General features: G+C 42.7%; 1 pseudogene; it reads right to left on the bottom strand.

The window, feature by feature from the left end:
- Positions 1-1,387: 1,387 nt before the first annotated feature.
- On the bottom strand, positions 1,388-8,794 carry LOC110573607 (annotated as a pseudogene).
- Between the last annotated feature and the right edge of the window lie 11,921 nt (positions 8,795-20,715).

Below are 20,715 nucleotides of genomic sequence, written 5' to 3' on the forward strand. Positions count from 1 at the left end.
TGGCAGCTATCATGTAAGAAAAACTTGTACTCTGAAAGTATCAGTTTGGTTACTTCTTCATCAGGTTCCAGCAAGCAAAGTACTTGCTCTGCAAGCAGTTGTAATAAGATGTATTGTTTTAATCTAAAAAGCATATTATTTTGGTTTTGTTCAAGATGGCTTTTAAATTGTTTAAACATCTTGTTAAATATATGACAAGGCAATTCCAAAATCTTTGGACATCATGTACTTTTGTCTTTGAAGTATGATGAAGTGGCCCACTATCCTTCTGCTTACAGACAGTGATAATGGCTTTTTGATTAGAGTACTGAAGTGAACAAAACACTGTATACTTATGATTCCTAAATCACTCTTAGCCTTTACCGTGTTTGTTTTATTATTAATAATAGTGACACATTTTACAACTGATTTTCCATCCTATAAGTAGTTCTTCAGTCAGAATGCATGATGTTGATAGCTGTGTGAGAGCACAGCAATCTCTGAACAGAAACAGAGTGGAATTCATTATTAATCTACCATTTCATCTGACTTAAATATGACCTGTAGTTGTTTCTACATATGCAAATGTCTGATGTCCTCCATAAAGTAGCACATTTAACAATATTGTAGCCTTTCTATATACAGCAGAACACTATTCAAGAAATTTTCTGATGACACATTTTTTAGAAGGAATTTAAAACTAGCATTTATAGCTCTAGCAAATACAAAAAAAAAATCCTTCATTTTCAAATATTGAAAATACTTCATAGTATCTGGTAGGAGATGTCAAATTATGGCCTGAGGGTCAGATCTAGCCCTCTGCCTGTTGTGTAAATGATGTTCTGTTGGAACACAGCTATGCTCCTCTGTTTGCATTATTATCTACCTTTGCACCAAAACAGAGCTGAGTAGTTGTGACAGAGCCCTAATGGCTGCCAATGCCTAAAATGTTATCCGGCCCTTAAAAGAAAAAGTGTGCTGACCTATGGTCTATAGTAATATTGTCGATAAGATTTTCTTTAACTTTTAGCTTCCCTAGGCATAGAACTATAAGGAATTCTCTTCTTAAAGCCTTCTCAAGAAGTCTATTATTTTGAAATTTGCTAAGTGGGAATAAAATGCGGTTTTGAGATCTCATTTTGCTTTAGCACTTTCTTTTATTCTTTTTTTAAAGATTTTATTTATTTATTCATGAGAGAGAGAGAGAGAGAGAGAGAGAGAGGCAGAGGGAGAAGCAGGCTACCTGCTGAGCAGGGAGCCCGATGTGGGACTCCATCCCAGGACCCTGGGATCATGACCTGAGCCGAAGGCAGACGCTTAACCATCTGAGCCACCCAGGCGCCCTCTTTTATTCTTCTTATACTTTATATTTTTTAATGTATAAATTGAAGATGATTTATCAAGGATGCTATTGAACAGGACTTTGGAATTTTTCCTGCTTGTGAAATTTTGACATGACAAACTGACATTCTGCCATTAATTTACCCTTGCAAGATGTGAAGAATTCCTTAGTGAGATTTTTTCTTGTAAGGCTTATAACCTAAGTGAAAGTGAAGAAGAAAAAATTAAATACAGTTTTTATTTTAGAGTTTGTTGCTACAGCATAACCTAGCAAAAGCCAAGCAATGCAGATTCTTAATTGTTTCTCTACATAAGCTTAATAGTTTTTTTTTTTTTAAAGATTTTATTTATTTATTTGACAGAGAAAGACACAGCGAGAGAGGGAACACAAACGGGGAGTGGGAGAGGGAGAAGCAGACTCCCCGCCGAGCAGGGAGCCCGATGCGGGACTCGATCCCGGGACTCCAGGATCATGACCTGAGCCGAAGGCAGTCGCTTAACCAACTGAGCCACCCAGGCGCCCTGTAAGCTTAATAGTTTTAAAAATTATAATTATCACAGCATTTTACTCTTCAGTAATGGGTATACATTTGTTAATCAAGTGATGGATTTAAACTTAGAAAGCACATAAAAATGTTTCTACCTCAAGTTATTTTAGACTCTGCGTGTATGTTTGAAAGTGAATATTAAAATATTTTTAGTACATTCAAGTGATACACCTTATTCATATTATTGACATTGTTTCACTAATTATATATGATGATATCTCCTCTGTCATATGATCACTGGTTGTGCAAATTTTCAGAGATTCCAGAAATGATGTTGAAGTAGGCATTTGGCCATATAGGGGAGGAAAAATAATTTTCCTTCTACCCTTTGAGTTTCTTGGCTGAGACCCCCCCCCATAATAAAAGATTAACAGGAGAAAAGCAAACAGAAGCTTAATAACATGAACACGTCCTATATACAGGGGAGAGACCCAGGAAAACTGAGTAACTCCTTGAAATAGCCCAAGCCACGACCTTAAATATCTTCAGCTAGAAACAAACGATATTAGTGGGGGGAGCTACTTTTGGGAGGTGACCAGGACAAGCACAGTAAACAAGGGTAAGGTTGTTAAGCAGATTTAAGTTGTTGCCTTCTGCACTGATAAGAGTTTCTAGAGATTAAGAGTCATCCTCCTCCTTCTGGTACAGAGGGAGACACCCCTACAAATGGAGATTTGCCTTGTAAATGTTTCTTTCTTACAAAGGGTAACTTGTATTCAGTTTTCAAAGCTTCCCCTTTGTCTGCTGTTTCTTAAAAAACAAAACAAAACACCAAACTAGTTTAAAATAATCAATATGCCAAAGAGGCATATTCTGGGGTGGTATATTTTGCTCTGCTTCAGCCATTTGGACTTCCAAAGACAAGGCTCAGGGGGAAACAAAATCCCAAGTGCCAAGTTCCAAGGTTTAAACAAAACTTCATTGCATCACTGTTATTTAATTCAGCAGGCTCTGAAAGTAATCCTTTACTGCTTGTCTGAAAATATCTTGATTTCCCTCTTATTTTAGATAGTTTCATAGGGCATATAATTCTAGGTTGAAAGTTGTTTTCACTTAGCATTTTGAGAATGTTACTTATTTTCTGGCTTCTATTGTTGCTGTCGAGAAGTCTGTTGTCAGTTTAACTGTCTTGTTTTAGGTAATCTGTCTTCTTTTTGGTGTTCCTCTTTGGCGTGTTTAGATGTACATTTCTTTTTATTTAACTTGCTTGGAATTTGTTGGTATATGGGTCAGGGTGCAGGCAGGAAAATGACAACAATGCTAGGTACTTCAAAGCAGAGAGGATTTTATAAGGGAATTAGCTACACATATATTGGAAGGTTGAAAGAGGAACAAAGGCGAGGTAGCTGGGAGACTGGAAAGCATAAAGTAGCTAGCATATCCCTAGGGCTCAAGGCACCAAAGGGAGGAGGTTATGCTACCAGAACCTTGGAGGGTGGGGGAGGGGGCCACCATCCCAGGAATGGTTGGGCTGGATGGTTGGAGGAAATGTTGTGGCTAAGGGCTTGTGGCCAGAAGGAGAAAAATTAAGAGAGCAAGTGTGAGAGCAGAACTCCTACTATTACCCTCTTTCTACTTATGATTAAGTACCAGTGCCTCTTATTGGTGGAATCCAGGAGGAAGCCACCTGCTAAAGGAGCCTGGGACAGCATTTTGCAAACACCCAACCCCAGTGCTACCTTGCTGGGGATAGAAGGATGAATGTGGAGCTGAAAGCTAGGTAGGTATCCAGCACTATTTAGCTTGTTGAATTTTAGGATTTGTCATCTTCATCAAACATGGCAAATTCTTAGCCATTCTCACTTTGACTGTTCTTTTTCCCTTGTTTTTTTCCCCCTCATTTTGAAAGTCTGATTAAATGTAATAGGTTCTTTATCCGCCCTGTCTTTTTCCCTCTCTTTAATATTTTCCATGTCTTTATCATGCTGCATTCTGGATAGTTTCTTGAAATCCATCTTTCAGTTCATTATTTCTTACTTTGGCTGTGTTTAATTTGCTGTTCTGAATGGTGTATTGATTTTCCAATTTTAATTATTTTATTTTTAATTTCTAGAAATTATATTCGGTTTTGTTTCAAATCTGATTTGCTATTTTTTTTTTTACTTTCTCTTGTTCCTTAGTCATATTCTCAATTCTACATATTAAACATGCTCATTATATATTGTGTATCCGATGATTCCAGTATCTGTAATGTCAGCTGTTCTGATCCTTTGTTTCTGCTAATTATTGCTCATGGTAATGTGTGTTTTTTTCCTTTTTTATTGCAAACTCATGTTTGTTGGAATTCTATCTGGTGGAAGTAATTAATGCCTGAGTTTAAGGTAAGTTCCTCCTGAGAGGAGTAACATTTACTTTTGCTAAGTACCTTAGGGCCCCACTAACCTGAGGGGTCACTTAAATCCAAATCATTAATTTTTTAGGTCCCAATTAGATGGATTAGAGGTGTGGTGTCCAGTTGTGGTAGGCTGCTTCTGAAATGGCTCCCAATGATCATTGCCTCTTGGTAATCATGCCTTGTGTGATCCCCTCCCTTTGTATGTGGGCTAGACCTAGTGATGTGCTTCTAACAAATACAATACTGACAAAATGATGGGGTGTGACTTCCATGATTAGGTTACAAAAGACTGTGACTTCTATCTTCCTTATTCTCTCTCTCTCTCTCTCTTTCTGGCTCTTCTCACTTGCTCACTCTGATGAGACAAGTTAGTATGTTATAAGCTGTCCTGTTGAGAGGCAAGGAACTGAGGGCAGCCTCCGGCCAATAGCTAGTGAGGAACTGAGGCCTTCAGACCAACAGCCTGAAGAACTGAATACTGTCCACAACCTCACAAGCAGGGTTGGCAGCAGATCTTTCCCCGACTGAACCTTGAAACGACTGCGGCCCAGCTGACAACTTGACTGCCACCTTGTGAGAGACCCTGAGCCAGAGGACCCAGCTAAGCTGGGCCCAGATTTCTGACCCACAGAAATGGTGAGATCAGAAATGTTACTTCAAGACACTCAGTTTTGGTGTTATTTGTTATCAAGTAGTAGGTAAGTATCACACCAATCACCAGCAGTAATAGTCCTATTCTACTCTGTACAGGTTGAGCCAAATCTATGTTATTATCTCCCACTGTGGCCATCATTCCTCAAGAGGATCCTGGAACAAACCAGAAAGTACCCAAAGAAAGACTGTTAGGGGGGTAAGTGGTCTGGAAAATATGTCATATGAAGAACAGGTGAATGAATTAGGTGAGTTCTACCTGAAAAATTTATGTATTATGATTTTTTTTCACATTTTAAAAAAAGATGGTGTTTGAAAAGAAGCCTCATCTAGGAGCAGTAGGAATTTTCAACACTTATAGGCTCCAAAGCTGTTGGAGGCTAGTTTGTAATCAGAAAATTCCATGGGAGACTTTTTTTTCCCTCTTCCATCTATAGCCAAGGCCAGGAAGGGCGAGTTTCTTCTTTAATCTCTGGGGATGTTTGGTCTGTTCTAGTTCACTCACTGAGGGTCCAGTTTCCACATCTTCTGTCCCTACTGAGGGCATGTTAAAATAGCTAAGATCAGCAGATGACATCAGTTTTAGAGATTACTCCCCTCTCTGAATTCATGTTTTCTCAGCCTGAATTTTTTTAGAACCTTTGAAGGTGCCTGGGTGTCTCAGTCGGTTGAGCGTCTGCCTTTGGCTCAGGTCATGATCTCAGGGTCTTGGAATCAAGCCCTGTGTCATCCGTGGGCTCCCTGCTCAGCGGGGAGTCTGCTTCTCCCTCTCCTACTGCTGCTCCCCCTGTTTGTGCTCTCTCTCTCTCTGTCTCAAATAAATAAATAAAAAATCTTAAAAAAAATAAAACCTTTGAGGATTTCCCTTACTTTCCACTACTTCAACCATGCATTTACGAAATATTTAAAATACTTTTCTAATATTTTATGCATTTTTGTCCTAGGAAGTTTTTCAGGATAGCTAATGTGTCATATTACTGGAAATGGAAGTCCCTACAGACCTGTTTTTTTTTTTTTAAATTGTGGTAAAATATACATAACATAAATATTACAGTTTCAGCCATTTTAAAGTGGCATTAAGTGCAGTCACAATGGTATATAACCATCATCACTATTTCCAGAACTTTTTCATCATCCCAAAGAGAAACTCTGAACCCATTAAATAATAACTTTCTATTCCCCCCACCTTCCTCCCAGCCCTTGGTAACTTCCTACAGGCCTTCTTTAAAGGGATAAGTTACTGCAGATCTTTTGAGAATATATCTGCCTAACCCCAGCTACTCTCAGATCCTAGGTTGAGGAAAAATGGTCAAAGACTATAAATTTAACATTGAGGGCTTACTCCAGGGAAGTGCTATTGATTATTTCTGTGCTCTGTGCCAATGACCAGTTCCTTTTAAAGTTGACATGTGCTGCCAATATTCATATTTTAGGAGATTGCAATTTGGCTTTTCTGCCATTCTCCAGAAGCCCTGCTGTTTCCCAATTTTACCTTTATAACCTTAAGCAAAAAACCCCCCATGCGGCATGGAATTCCTGGTTTAGGCTAGTAGATATTGCTAAGAAGAGCAAGATCAAAGCTTATTGCATTTTAAGTGAAAAGTCTGTTGTTTGTATGTGTACCCGCTATCATTAAAAAGAAATAATTACTCAGTGGTACCTTTTCCATAGGAAAGTTTCATTAACTTCATAGCTAAGTGTATGAGAAGACAAGATACATTAAAGACTGAACATTCTCTACTTCTCTCCCCATAACTGTCTAATAAAGAGAACCACAGCTTACCACTCCCACCCCGCAGAGTTTTTGAGTAATTAGATCTCGGTTGGTGGAGTGGGTGGAGAATCTGCATTTCTAACCAGTTCCCGGGTGATGCCCATACTGCTGATCCCAAGAGCACACTGTGAAGTGCGAGCCACTGAGGTCCCTGATTGCGATGTCCCAGTGAGAGGCAGTGGAGGTGAGAGGTTGTTAGATTTAGGATATATTTGGAGGGGTCTAGCCAATGAAACTTGATGTTAAACATTGTGATCCTAGGTTGTTCTTTAAGTAGGTTTCCTGTTTGTGTGTTTCTGCTTTTTAGTTTTTTATTTTACTTATTTATTTATTTTAAAATTTTGAGGTGGAGGGGTTGGCAGAGCATGGGCAAGAGGGGGGCATGGGCAAGAGGGGGTACCCAAGGCAGTAGACACCCCCAAGGGTAGGCTGAGGGCTGAGGCTGAGCCTCAGGTGTGTGTCTTGTTCCTGATGCAACCTCCATAACTCCTTCCCCCAAAGGCTCTGTGGCAGCCTCAGGAGCAGGGAGGCTGGAAGGGACCACAGTGGCTGTTCACTCGGACCGGACATCAGATGACTTGCACACCAGCTTCACAACCATGGTCTTGGAGGAGCTGACTTGGCTGAAGGAACTGGAGACCTCCCGCAGCTGAAGCTGGACTGGAAGGAGCTAAGGCTGTAGCTGAGGGCAGGGCTCATGAGGGCCCTGTAGGCTGAGCTCAGCCCACGTGAGTAGTCATCTTCTGCCTCACAGACTCCAGCTGGCTGTCCTTGCCCTCCAGCAGCTTGCAGGAGGTGGTGATCTCGATGTTCAGGGCCAGCTTGACATTCACGGACTCCTGTTACTCATGCAGCTGCCACGCCAGGTCCTGCTTGGCTCACTGCAGGGCAGCCTCCAGCTCAGCCAGTTTGGCATTGGCGTCCTTAATTAACAGTTAGCTCCCCACACTGCTCTGCATCATTGGTGGCGGCCTCCAGGGAAGCCCTCTGGCCTTTGAGGCCCTCCATCTCAACCTGGAGTTGGCTCATGTTCTGGTTCATCTCAGAAATCTCCATCTTCATGTGACAGCGGTCATCCCTGTGCTTCCCAGTCAATATCTGCAGCTCCTCGTACTTGATCTGGTACATGGTGTAGGCCTCAGCCTGGCTGTGGTTGGTGATGTCCTTGTCCCGGACCTTGACCTGGGCAATGATGCTGTCCAGATCCATGGAGCAGACACAAACGTGTCTGAGATCTGGGCCTGCAGCTCACTGATCTTCTCTTTTTTTTTTTTTTAAAGATTTTATTTATTTATTTGAGACAGAGAGAATGAGAGACAGAGAGCACGAGAGGGAAGAGGGCAGAGGGAGAAGCAGACCCCCTGCTGAGCAGGGAGCCCGATGCGGGACTCAATCCCGGGACTCCAGGATCATGACCTGAGCCGAAGGCAGTCGCTTAACCAACTGAGCCACCCAGGCGCCCACTGATCTTCTCTTCATACAGCTGCCTTAAGAAGCTGATCTTGTCAGTCAGCCCTTCAAGGTGGGACTCCAGCTCTACCTTGTTCATGTAAGTGTCGTCCACATCCTGCTTGATTAGGACACATTTATGCTCCATGTCTGCATGCTGTTTGATCTCCTCCTCCTACTTTTTCTTGAATCCTCCACCAGTCCCTGCATGTTGCCAAGTTCCACCTCCAGCTTCAGCTTCTCCTGGCCCAGGGTGTCCAGCTGCCACCAAAGGTGGTTGTCATAGCTCTTGAACATGTTGTCCTTGTTGCTCCGAGCTGTTTCCTGCTGCTGCGCGAGGCTCCACTTGGTCTCCAGAATTTTGTTCAGCTGATCCAGGTGCCACACCTTGATGAAGGAGGCGAACTTGTCAAGGGTTTCCAACTGCTCCTTCTCCTGGGGGTGCACAGCCTCGATGCTGGGGTCCACCTCCAGCTTAAGGGGACTCAGCAGGCTCTGGTTCACTGAGCTAACAGTGATGCCCCTCATACCCTCGGCCCCACTGTGGCTCCAGACCATACTCACGCTGGTGCTCAGGCCACACAGAAGAAGGCTGACGAGCTCATGTGAGCGCCGGGTGCACCTGCGTACATGTGGCTACTGAAGGCCCCGGGGGCTGCAGGTGGACACCTTGTAGGACTTCTGGGTCACCCTGATGGACATGGTGGAGGCTAGAGTGGAGGCGAGTAGGCTGAACCTGAAAGAGGTTCGAGAAGGACACAAGAAGCTGCTTCTATGTGGGGGCTTTTTAGTTTTTTAAATGTAAGAGCCAGTGCAATTTTCTTAAACATACAAGCTCTAGGTTCAAATCAAAACTCTACCACCTATCAGTTGTGCAGTTTTGTACATTACTTCATTTTTCATTTGTAAAATGTGGATGATATGAGCAGGGGGTTCTTGTAAGGAATAAATGAGATACCTCATATAAAACTTATCATGGGGGTGCCTGGCTGGCTTAGTCAGTAGATCATATGACTCTTGATCTCATTGTTGTGAGTTTGAGCCCCACACTGGGTGTACAGATTACTTAAAAATAAATTTTTTTTAAAGATTTTACTTATTTGAGAGAGAGCACGAGCAGGGGGTGGAGGATGGGGTGGGGGAGGGGCAAAGGGAGAGGGAGAAGCAGACTCCCCGCTGAGCAGGGAGCCCGATGCAGGCTCAATCCTGGACCCCGAGATCATGACCTGAGCTGAAGGCAGCTGCTTAACCTACTGAGCCACCCAGGCGCCCCCAAAATAAAATCTTAAAAAAAAACTTATGGTATATGGAATATGGATTTTTGCCTGGTTTAAGTTGGGGCAAGGAGACACTGTTTAGATATTATAATGAGTATTGTCAAAACAACAGAAGAAAATTCATTTCTTTTCTTTTTATTTTTTCTTTAAAAAATTTTATTTTATTTTTTTATTTTTTTTTTTTTTAAAGATTTTTTATTTTTATTTATTTGAGACAGAGAGAATGAGAGACAGAGATCATGAGAGGGAGGAGGGTCAGAGGGAGAAGCAGACTCCCTGCCGAGCAGGGAGCCCGATGCGGGACTCGATCCCGGGACTCCAGGATCATGACCTGAGCCGAAGGCAGTCGCTTAACCAACTGAGCCACCCAGGCGCCCAAAAAATTTTATTTTTTTAAGTAATCTCTATACCCAACGTGGGGCTCAAACCCACAACCCCCAGATCAAGAGTCATATGCTCTCCTGATGGACGCAGCCAGGCACCCCTCCATTTATTTTCTAATATTTTTTGGTAACTAAGAAATTTGCAGAAAGCTAATTTTTTTTAAAAGATTTTTATTTATTTATTTGACAGAGAGAGAGATAGCGAGAGCAGGAACACAAGCAGGGGGAGTGGGAGAGGGAGAAGCAGGCTTCCTGCCGAGCAAGGAGCCCGATGTGGGACTCGATCCCAGGACCCTGGGATCATGACCTGAGCCGAAGGCAGACGTTTAACGACTGAGCCACCCAGGCGCCCGCAGAAAGCTAGTTTTTAAAATTTCTATTTTTATCACCTTAACACAGAGCATATATTGGGTCAACAATAATTCTGATAGGCGACTTGAAAAATTTAGCTTATATCTTCTCGGCAAATTCTGTACAATATTATGTACAGTATTTACAATGGACATTTTATCCACCTGGATTTAATGGGTTTTGGTGAGAACTGCAAATTGGATATCTGTACTTGGCACTTGGAAATTTTCATTTACTTATTCAGTTATCTTATCAGTGGCACAATTAAAAAATGCTGAATTATTATCCATTCAGCGATAAAACAGCCAAAGGTCAAAATCTCTGATACTGGTTTTTGGCATACTGACACACCAAAGCAAATGATGCAAAAATTTTTAAATGTTTTCAGAGCTCAGTAAAATTTTGGCCAAGAAAAGTTTTCATGCAGGAAACATGATGCAAACATCTATTTTTTTCTTACCTTTCAGAAAATAGAATTGTCCACTATATAATAATACATAATTCCAACAATTCTTCTGCATCCAATTAGCTATAAAAAGAACTAACCATCAAAAGGCAATCATCTGTAGCAAAACATTTTATCTTTGTAGATGCCAATAAAGGTTTCATTTCTTTTGAAAAATAGACAAAGATGATTTTCCAGCAAAATATAAACAGTCTTCTTGCATGCTGTAATGATCCAGGCTTGTTATTTTCTTTTCCAATGGTTTTTAAGTGGAGACACACATGAGAATAACTTGGAGGGGGGTGCATCTTCACAATAGCCCTGGTCCTGGCCCCTGGGTAGATGCAAGGCTGAGACTCTCTGAGGCTGGAACATGGACATGTTCGTGTTTACATGTTCTTTAGGCTCCCATAAGACCACCATTTTGGGCCACGGGGCAGTTTGGATAATGTGAAAGCCCTTCTGCTATAGAACACCTAGAAGTGCTGGATAAAATAAGGCAAGCACCTTTTTAAAAAAAAAAAAAAGTTTATTTTTTTTTTTTAGTAATCTCTATGCCCAACATGGGACTCAAACTCAAGACCCCGAGATCAAGAGTCAACATGCTCTTCTGACGGAGCCAGCCAGGTACCCCCCCACCTTTTTCTTAAAGTTTATTTTCTTTTAAAAGGCAAATATCATTTTATTTTTTTTAAGATTTATTTATTTGAGAGAGAGAGGGGGCGTATGTGGACTTGCACGCGAGTGCGGGGAGGGGCAGAGGACATGAGAATCTCAGAGTGTTGACTGAGCACGGAGTCAGACTGGGCCTTGATCTCATGACCCAAGAGATCATGACCTGAGCCAAAATCAAGAGTTGGACGCTTAACCAACTAAGCCACCCAGGCACCCTGAGGAGGCAAGTGTCATTTCATCTATCTATCTATCTATCTATCTATCTATCTATCTATTCTATTTATTTATTTATTTAGTTAGTTAGTTATTTAGTTAGTTAGTTATTGAGAGCACGAATAGGGGGAAGGACAGAGGAAGAAGGAGAGAAAATCAGGAGCAGACCCTGTGTGGAGCCCGGAGCCTGACTTGGGGCCTGATCCCACACCCCTGAGATCACTACTGGAGCCAAAATCAAGAGTTGGAAGCCTGACTGACTGAACCACCCAGGCGCCCTGGCAAGTAGCATTTTAAATGCACAGTTAGGAGAGTAAGGAAAATATTTCAAGGCCAAAGTCAGAGCTGGACCTACAGTTCCACATGGTAAGGAGCTGCTGACACTATTTCCCCCGGAGAGCAAGAGAGAACTCTTATTTTTGTAACCAAGATCTTGGGTTTTAACAGCCTTGGTGGTCCAGCGAAAAGGGTCTGGGAGCAGACAAGATGGGGATCTGGAACTAAGAACCTTGTATAAACTTAGGACCCTGAGAGGGCTACAGTGGAGTAGGAAGCAAAGCCATCCATTAGCTGAGGTAGAAAACAAAGCAGCTGGTCTACCCTTATCTGAGCTTTGAGTGGGGGGGATACACACACACACACACACCTACACACACACATCCATGGGAATAAATAATCATCATCTTTTCTGAGGGTAGTTTTCAGTCTGAATTTATATTACCTCTGTGGCCTGGCAGCCCCAAGCTAGGAAATTAGTTTAAGAGATGGTTGCAGACTAGATTATTTTCACGGCTCTTGGAAAAAGCAAATGCAGGACATCTTTTGAGGGGCACAATCAAGTGAGACCAAAGCATGGTTGTGGGGGACTGTGGGAGTAATTTAACCAGAGCCCAGGTGCTCCTGGGGTGCGGAGTGGCTGAAGAGAGGGTGGACTGCCTGACCTCAGGCAATCACCCTGCTCCCTGCATAGCTGATGGAGACTGTCTTCTCCAAGTGCCACTACTCTGAGAGTCCAAAGGTGTACACTTAGCCTCAGAATTTGCTCAGTGGGATGAGAGTAAACAGATGACTCTTTCACCATCCTGTCCCCAGCAAATGATATAGTTAGAGCCTTGTGTGAGAACTTGCATATAGGGAGTACTCCTTGTTGCTTCCCTTGAACTTTGGAGTTGACTCAGATTAGGGCTGGCCTTCAGCCATTACCTGTTGATATGAGGCTAAGCTGCCAGGACCTCCATGGGAATATGAGTTCATAGGCCAGACATCTGAGGAATACAGATGCCTCAAGAGAAAAACAACAATTTATGCTGACCAAGTACCAATTGTAGTAGAAATACTAACAAGCCAATCAAGGATTTTAAGTAAATAAGAAATGACTTCCCCTTCCAGTTAAGATGGAGAAAGTTGCAAGATACTGCCATTCCCACTCGACCAGGTGACTTGAGTAACTGCCAGTCGAAATCTGCTACTCTGTTCTAATAACCTGTAGAGCAATGAATGCATGGGTAGATGCAGACAGGCTAAATTTGATAAGAATGGTGATCTATGGTGATATTATTTACATACGTGTGCTTACATTTTATTCAGTACTATGCAATTTTATCTTGAAACTGCTGAGTCGATTAGGGGTAAGTTGGGGGAGATGTAAAGGTGAATACATAGCTAACAGAATGGTTTATTAATTTGTGGTTCATTGGAAGACTAAAGATTGTTCAAACAAATAGCTGTGAAATTTTCCTTAATCCTTTGTCATGGAGGTGTAACCCCAAATGAAAATCAGGGCGTCAGCATTATGGTACTACAATCAGCTTTATAAGAAGAGCCAGTCAAGGGGGCGCCTGGGTGGCTCAGTCGTTAAGCGTCTGCCTTCGGCTCAGGTCATGATCCCGGGGTCCTGGGATCGAGCCCCGCATCGGGCTCCCTGCTCGGCGGGAAGCCTGCTTCTCCCTCTCCCACTCCGCCTGCTTGTGTTCCCTCTCTCGCTGTGTCTCTCTCTGACAAATAAATAAAATCTTTAAAAAAAAAAAAAAAAAGAGCCAGTCAAATTTTAATTTATTTAGCATTACTTCACTTGCAGATTGTTTTTACAAATTGCATTGGCATATTCAACCTTTCTGGATTCAAACATTACACGTGTGAGAGCTACATGGCCTTGAGGTATGCAATTGTCCTCAAAAGCTTTGTGGAAACCTAAGTGTCAATCAGAAGCAACATTTGGTCAGTAATGGAGCCCTAGAAAAAAGTACGGTGAGCTAGGTAAACATTATATGCCCTGTCCTGGGGAGAGGGTCCACTGTGAGTCTCAACAAATATCCAAAATACCTGATGCTTCAAACCCTGAAATTATGGCAAGCTAATGAAACTTGATTCCATTTTGGGGAAAAGACAGTCTTTTTAATAAATGGTGCTGTGAAAACTGGACAGCTACATGCAAAAGGATGAAACTAGACCACCTTTTAACACCATACACAAAAATAAGCTCAAAATGAACTGAAGACCTAAATGTGAGACCTGAAACCGTAAAAAATCCTAGAAGAAAAAACAGGCAGGGGGAGCCTGGCTGGCTTAGTCAGTATAGCATGCGACTCTTGATCTTGGGGTTGTGAGTTTGAGCCCAACATTAAGTGTACAGATTACTTAAATTTTTTTTTAATATTAAAAAAAACACAGGCAGTAATTTCTCTGACATTTGCCCTAGGAACATTTTTCTAGATATGTTTCCTAAGGCAAGAGAAATAAAAGCAAAAAAAAAAAAAAAATGGGACTACATCAAAATAAAAAGCTTTAAAAAGCTTTTGCACAGCAAAGGAAACCATCAACAAAACAAAAAGGCAATCTACTGAATGGGAGGAGATATTTGCAAATGATATATCTGATAAGGGTTTAATATCCAAAATATATAAAGAACTTACACAACTCAAAACCAACCAACCAACCAACAAACCAACCAACCAACTAACCAACCAACCAGACTTCTTTTCCAAAGAAGACATCCAGATGGCCAAAAGACACATGAAAAGATGCTCAACATCACTCAGCATCAGGGAAATGCAAATCAAAACTATAATGAGATATCTCTTCACACCTGTCAGAATGGCTAAAATAAAAAAGAGAAGAAACAACAAGTGTTGGTGAGGATATGGAGGAAAAGGAACCCTTGTACACTGTTGGAATGTAAATTGGTGTAGCCATCGTGGAAAACAGTATGGAGGTTCCTCAAAAAATTAAAAATAGAAATACCATAGGACACAATAATTCCACTATTGGGTATTTACCCAAAGAAAACAAAAACACTAATTTGAAAAGATATATGCACCCCCATGTTTATCACAAATAAAAAAGTCCACACAGCAGTTATATTTCTCAATAAAAATTCATCATGAAGCATATTGGGGTGTCATATTTAGTCCCCTGTGGGTTAGGCTGAATCATGATCTCTGAGATAAATCTCATAGACAGTAACAACCAAGGGCCAGACTTAGACCAGGGTGAATTCATTAAGATAAACACCATCAAGGGAGTAGCCATCCTGCTAGCCCTTCTTGGTTGTGTACCTTTCCTCCCCCATCTACAGTGCATATGGTGACTATTCCAGTCCCTACTGCTGAAGAACTTAAAAGACGGTGAAGAAGCTTGTGTTTGCAGTATGATGTTTTACTCCAGGCCTCTATTGAAACTCTGCCCTCAGAAGTCAGTAGCACTGTCGTAGAAGACATTGCACTTCTCAGCCTTTATCCTACACTCGCTTTGCTACTTGAACCTACTGACCACCGTCTCAGTTCCTGGGAATCCTATCTGAGGCAGTCCAGACTGGAAAGAGACAGAAGGGTGAATCTGAGCCACAGTTCAGGAAATTAAGCACGAAACCTAAATATTTATTAGGCATCCGCTAATTATGCGTGCTAGGCATTTTCTTTCAGGCACCTGCGATGTATCAGTGAATAAAACAAAGACTGCTGCCTACGCAAATGAATATAAATGTTTCCAGGAACATTAACAGAATAAAGGATTTTATTCTCTCCTTCATGTCACTGTAGGTTTTATTCTCATTTTTATTACAGTACCTTCAATGTATTATTGCAAATGTTTGCTTATGGGTCTGTCTCTCCATCCTGGACTACGGCTTTTGGGATGGCAGGGATGGCGTATTTCATTATGCTGACACTCGGCGGGCATTTGATAAATGTCAGTAGAATAAATACCTGAATGAACAAATGAAGCTGGATTGCTAAACAGGCCTGCACTCTAATGTCTTAGAGAGATTGTGCTTATCTTGGTCTTAGAGGAAAGTAGATTTTATATTAAAAAGAAAACCCCCCACAAAACAAGAATACTGCACTAAAAGGAATACATATTAAACAAGAATCAGGGCTTCTCTCTGCCCCCTACCACTGACACCCTAGACAAGACCCCATCATTTATTTTTCTCTGGATTAACAAAACCATCTCTCAGCTTGGCTGTGTTCCTCTTCCAACTGGGCTTCTCTCCCTCAATCTGTTCTCCATAATGGAGCCAGGGAGTGTTTTAAAATATGACTATGACCGTGTCATTCCCTTCAGCAAAATTTGCCATGGTTTTGTATGTTAGTCAGTTTTTGCTGTATAACAGCCCCCACATCTGAGTGACTTACCAAAATAAATATTTTCATGCTTTTAGGTCTGCAGGTTGGCAGCAGTTTGGCTCACCCAGGTTGGGTTCAGCTGGGTAGGACTCCAGGTTTCTGGTAGGGTTTAGGTGTCGTCTTTGAACCATCATTCTAGGGCCTAGCCCGAAGGGGCATCGGCTCCCTGAAGCATATCCTTGACACAGACCACCACAGGGGCGCAAAACGACAGGTGAACCCAAGTAGCTCATTCATAGCTTCCGCTGGCCTTCTCTGCTACCGTTTCATTGGCCAAAGCAAGTCACATTGCTAAACCCGAGGTCAAGGGGCAGGGACGTTTGCTCTGCACACCATAAAGCTGTGGTCAGTTCTGTAACACGAATGGCGGAAAGAATTGGGAGCAACAACCCAATCGACCCCACTTTTCCTTGACCTTAGGATTCAGTCCTAAACCCTTCACAATCTGTTTTCTTACTTTCCCACCTTCTCTTGCAACTTCTCCTCCTCTCTCACTGCATTTTCTTCGAGCTTTGGATGATCAGGAGACGATCAGGTCCAATAAGAGGGCATGCTGTCTTTCACGTGCAAGCCTTCAACCGTGCTACTGCCTTCTCCTGATGCACCCTTCCGTCTCTCTTCCTCACCCCTGCCTTCCTGCTCCCACTCGCCCCAGGGGATTCACCTGTCCTGGCTGCCAGTATAAATGGTACCTCCTGTCCATCCCTCCTTGTCTGCATCGCCAAAGCTCCAGCACTTGATTTTATCAGAGCCTTTCTCACCAGGTATTGTTTTTTTTTCTTATGTAATTGACTGGCTCCCCTGATTGACTGTGACCTTCCTGAGGTTGAAGACTGTGACTCTGTTCCACCAGCCTGTCCCCAGTTAGTGCCTTGCATAGAAGAGTACTCATTTTGTTTTTATTCAACGAATATACTCATAAGCAAGAACAACCAACAGAGAATACAATTTGGTTTGAGGGTCTGCTCAAAGTAATTTATTTTGAAAAGTCTAGGATATACACATGTCCAAAAGGCTCAAGGCAATGAAATATGTGCATAGCCTTTTCATTTTTTCAGAGTCCTCTCTGGTCTCTGCTGCTCATTTTCATTACACAAATCTCCCCTTTTTGAGACTTTTGTCATCCACACACTACATTGCAAGACAGCCTATAGGTGAGCCCGGTAGTGTTGAGGAAAGACTTTACCCTGTGGCTGTAATAAGAAGACAGAACTGGGCCGATGATGTTTGCAACAATTCAAAGGACACAGCCAGAATATTGATCAGCTTTTGTGGCTGACCGTATGCCAAGGGACAAAAGCAGCTCCCCCAGGACTGAGTGGTGAGATCTGCCTTTGTAAGATACACGGCTCTAAGTTACTTGTTTATAGCCAGAAGACTAATTCTTAATTGATGCATTTCTGAGTGAAGAGCCCCAGATGTTACATGCTAATTTTCTCTTTTAGAGTGTGTCAATTTATGCAGTTCTGGCTTGAGGGATGGGAGTCGATCAGTCACACCTGACTACCTGCTCTACATGAAAATATGAGCACTAATGTCTTGTCTCTGGAATTTGAGGAAGAAAATTTCATTAAGGATGGGAGCCATTCCTAGTCCCCAATAAAGGGCAGACAAGAAGGCCAATTAAGGATCTGAAGGTGATTGGCTGGTGGGTGTGGGGTGTGCATGGAGGGGGGATAGTAGAAGTCATGGAGGACCCAAATCTTCCAGGTCCTAGCATATGGGTTTGTTTACTTCTAGAGGTGATTGCCAGCTGAGGCCTGTGTTCTTGCAGCTCGTTTCAAATTCTGATGATAGAGAAATTATTCCTTTTTCTGATGATGAGAAATCTGATCCAAGTCGCATAGGCTTAGAAATGTCTATGCTAGTAATTTGCTAAATTTAAGGATATAGGATTTCACAATTAGATTCTCATTTAAGAAAAACCATCTTGCTTATTTAGAGAATTAGTCTTTTATTAGTCAAAATGGATTTGCTTCTGAGGCTTAAACTACTTGGACTCATTTCAGGCAAATGTTTTCTAAGAGCTGAGTTCTTAAATTGAAAGAGAAACATAAGCCAACATAATAACATATTTAATGAGCTGCATGAATGCCTTGAAAAATCCCATCCTGGCCAAACAGTAGAACAGATATCATAACCAAAGCTGCCAAATAGCTTCTGCTGAAGGGCCCAAATCATCCTAGGTTACAGTATAGACTCGTGGCATTTATTTATTTTTTCGATTTTCTGAGTTTCTTCTTATATAAAGCTTGGTCCTTTTAAAATGTAGCCTCATTTTTCCCAGCTAATTTAAGGGCTTGGCAACACTGACTTGATTGTTTCTCAGATGGGATCAGTAATCTCTTTGGAAAAGCATGTGGGTTCGTGTGTGTCGGGGAGCAGTGGGAGGTGGTTATAAAGAGACTATGGAAACACTTTACATGTGCAAGCAGGGATGTGGAGAACTCCAGATTGTATGATTAACCTCTTCCAAAATGTCTCCCATCCTCTGTGCTGTGACCCTTTATCTCCCAATTGTTTTAGAAGTTGCTACGCAGTTCTCAGCACAGCTGCTTGAACTTCACAACGGCCTTCGGGACTTCCCCTCTGCCCATTTTGTCATTCACAGGACAGCGAACCTCTCCCAGCGCATATGGGAACTGCTCCGGTGGCCACAGAGAGGAGCCCAGCAGGACAGGGCCTGGGTGAGGGGGCCAGGTGAGGGAGAGAGGGCTGAGGCTGGAGGGCGCGGCTGTTCCTGGATCTGGAGGGCTGGAGGATCATGGATTTCAAGGTGAAGAAATGGCTTCTCAACGCACGTGTTTCCAGGGTTCCAGGGAGAGGCCCTGGAAAGAGAACTATCAGGGATGGATGCTCTGCTGACCATGCTTGTCTGACTCACCTCCCAAATCTGACCTTCTTGGGGCTCTCTTAGGAGCTATTGCTGCCACCACCGCCAGGCCCCCTAGCGTTCTGGCGAAGGAACCTGACCCGGTGTGGCTGTTCAGTCATTGCCAGGGTTTTTGGTTAATATAAGGAAATACTCAATGAGCAGAGACGGATGTGAATTATGGATCTCCTCCCCCACAACCAGGTGGATACCACTATAAAACCAAACCTAATTCTGCCAAACATAACAAGTACTTAGAGCCAACAGTCACCAGACAGACGACTCATCCCCGTGAGTTCGGTGAGCTCGCTGTCAGTTCCTTAGGCATTCCGACAAGCCCCTGGTCCCAAAGGTTTCATCCAGGGCAGACCCAGCACTGCTGTGAAGATGGGTGACCGGACCTTTTAGTGAGATCAGGCCCCCATTGTCCTTTTTGAAGGGAGCACACACCAGATCAAATAGATTGGTTTAAGTTTATGTTTGGCTACTCGATGTAGTAGATTCCTATTTTCTTATTTATGCAAGAGCTCTGAGGCTCATGGAATCTTTCAGGTCCCTCATAGATCTCCAACACCACTCATTTCACCAATGAGCAATGATTTCCAACATCCCCTGAATTAATATAAAAGCCCCAGGGAAGATTCACATGGCCATGTTTGCAGAGCTACCCTGGAATGTGGTTTACTGATGAGAGCCCTTCAGTGTTCGCTAACTGCCCCTGGGGTGTAGATTAAAGTACATTTTCCCTCCTGTAGCAATTCCCGCGCCCCCCCCCCCCCCCCCCACTAATCTTCATGAACAATATTATACACATCCTTCATGGAAATAAAATAACTCAATAAAGTCCCTGCCCCTCACAGTAAAGTAGTGTACAGATTATTAACCATTGTTCCTCAATTCCAAACTCTTCTTTGTGCCGCTGGGGTGGGGACTCTGTGGGCGTGCCTGCTTAGCCAGCCGTCCCTGTTAGGCTCTGCCTGGAGGGCCCCTGGGCAGGGACCACAAGGCAGGAAGAAGAAAGCACTTTGCTCCCTCCTGGGTCCAGCCTCAGCCAGCGATTACACTTTGCTCTGTCAGCAGCATCACCTTCCTGTGCTTCTGATACACTGGCACCAGCCCAGCCCCTCCCTGCTCAGAGGTCTGGGTCCCAGCTCCACGGGACCCTTCCCCGGGGCCCCTAGGCTCTGGGAACTGACTTCTTCCCTTTGTTTCTTGCAGCAACTGTCTTTGAGTTGCCTCATTGTTCTTGTTTTATGGTTCCAGTCCTCCAGTACCTGCTCTACTAAATCCCTATATTAAACTTACTCTGTTAAAATAACTGATCTGGGTTCTATTTTCCAGCCTGGATCCTAAATGATACAGTCAGGGTCTAAATATAAGAACAGAAGCAAAAAAAAAAAAAAAAAAAAAATTCTAGGAGCTTTGCAATGAAAATTTCAAACCAAAAGGTTACTTTACAAGGAAAGGACTAATAGAATATGATTATCTTTGGAGAGCCCAAGGTTGAAAATGTCAGTATGGTAGGCCTATATCAGGTCATTAGGAGATTTTCCAAGATCTAGTTACCACAGTGATGTGACAGCAGGTATTGGGGAAGCAGGCACTTTGTGCCTGGGAGTAAAAGACTGTGTGCTAGCTAGTCTCGAAAGATGGTCCCAGTAATACCTTCCCTGCCTTTACACACATGCCAGTCTTTCCATCAGGGTAGAACTTCCTTCCCCTCCCTGTGAATTTGGGCTTGTCTTGTGACTGGCTTTATGCTGATATTCTGGGAATTCTGAGCCCAATCATTAATAGAAC

Source organism: Neomonachus schauinslandi, chromosome X (genome assembly GCF_002201575.2).
Source record: "Neomonachus schauinslandi chromosome X, ASM220157v2, whole genome shotgun sequence".
Taxonomy (NCBI): Eukaryota; Metazoa; Chordata; class Mammalia; order Carnivora; family Phocidae; genus Neomonachus; species Neomonachus schauinslandi.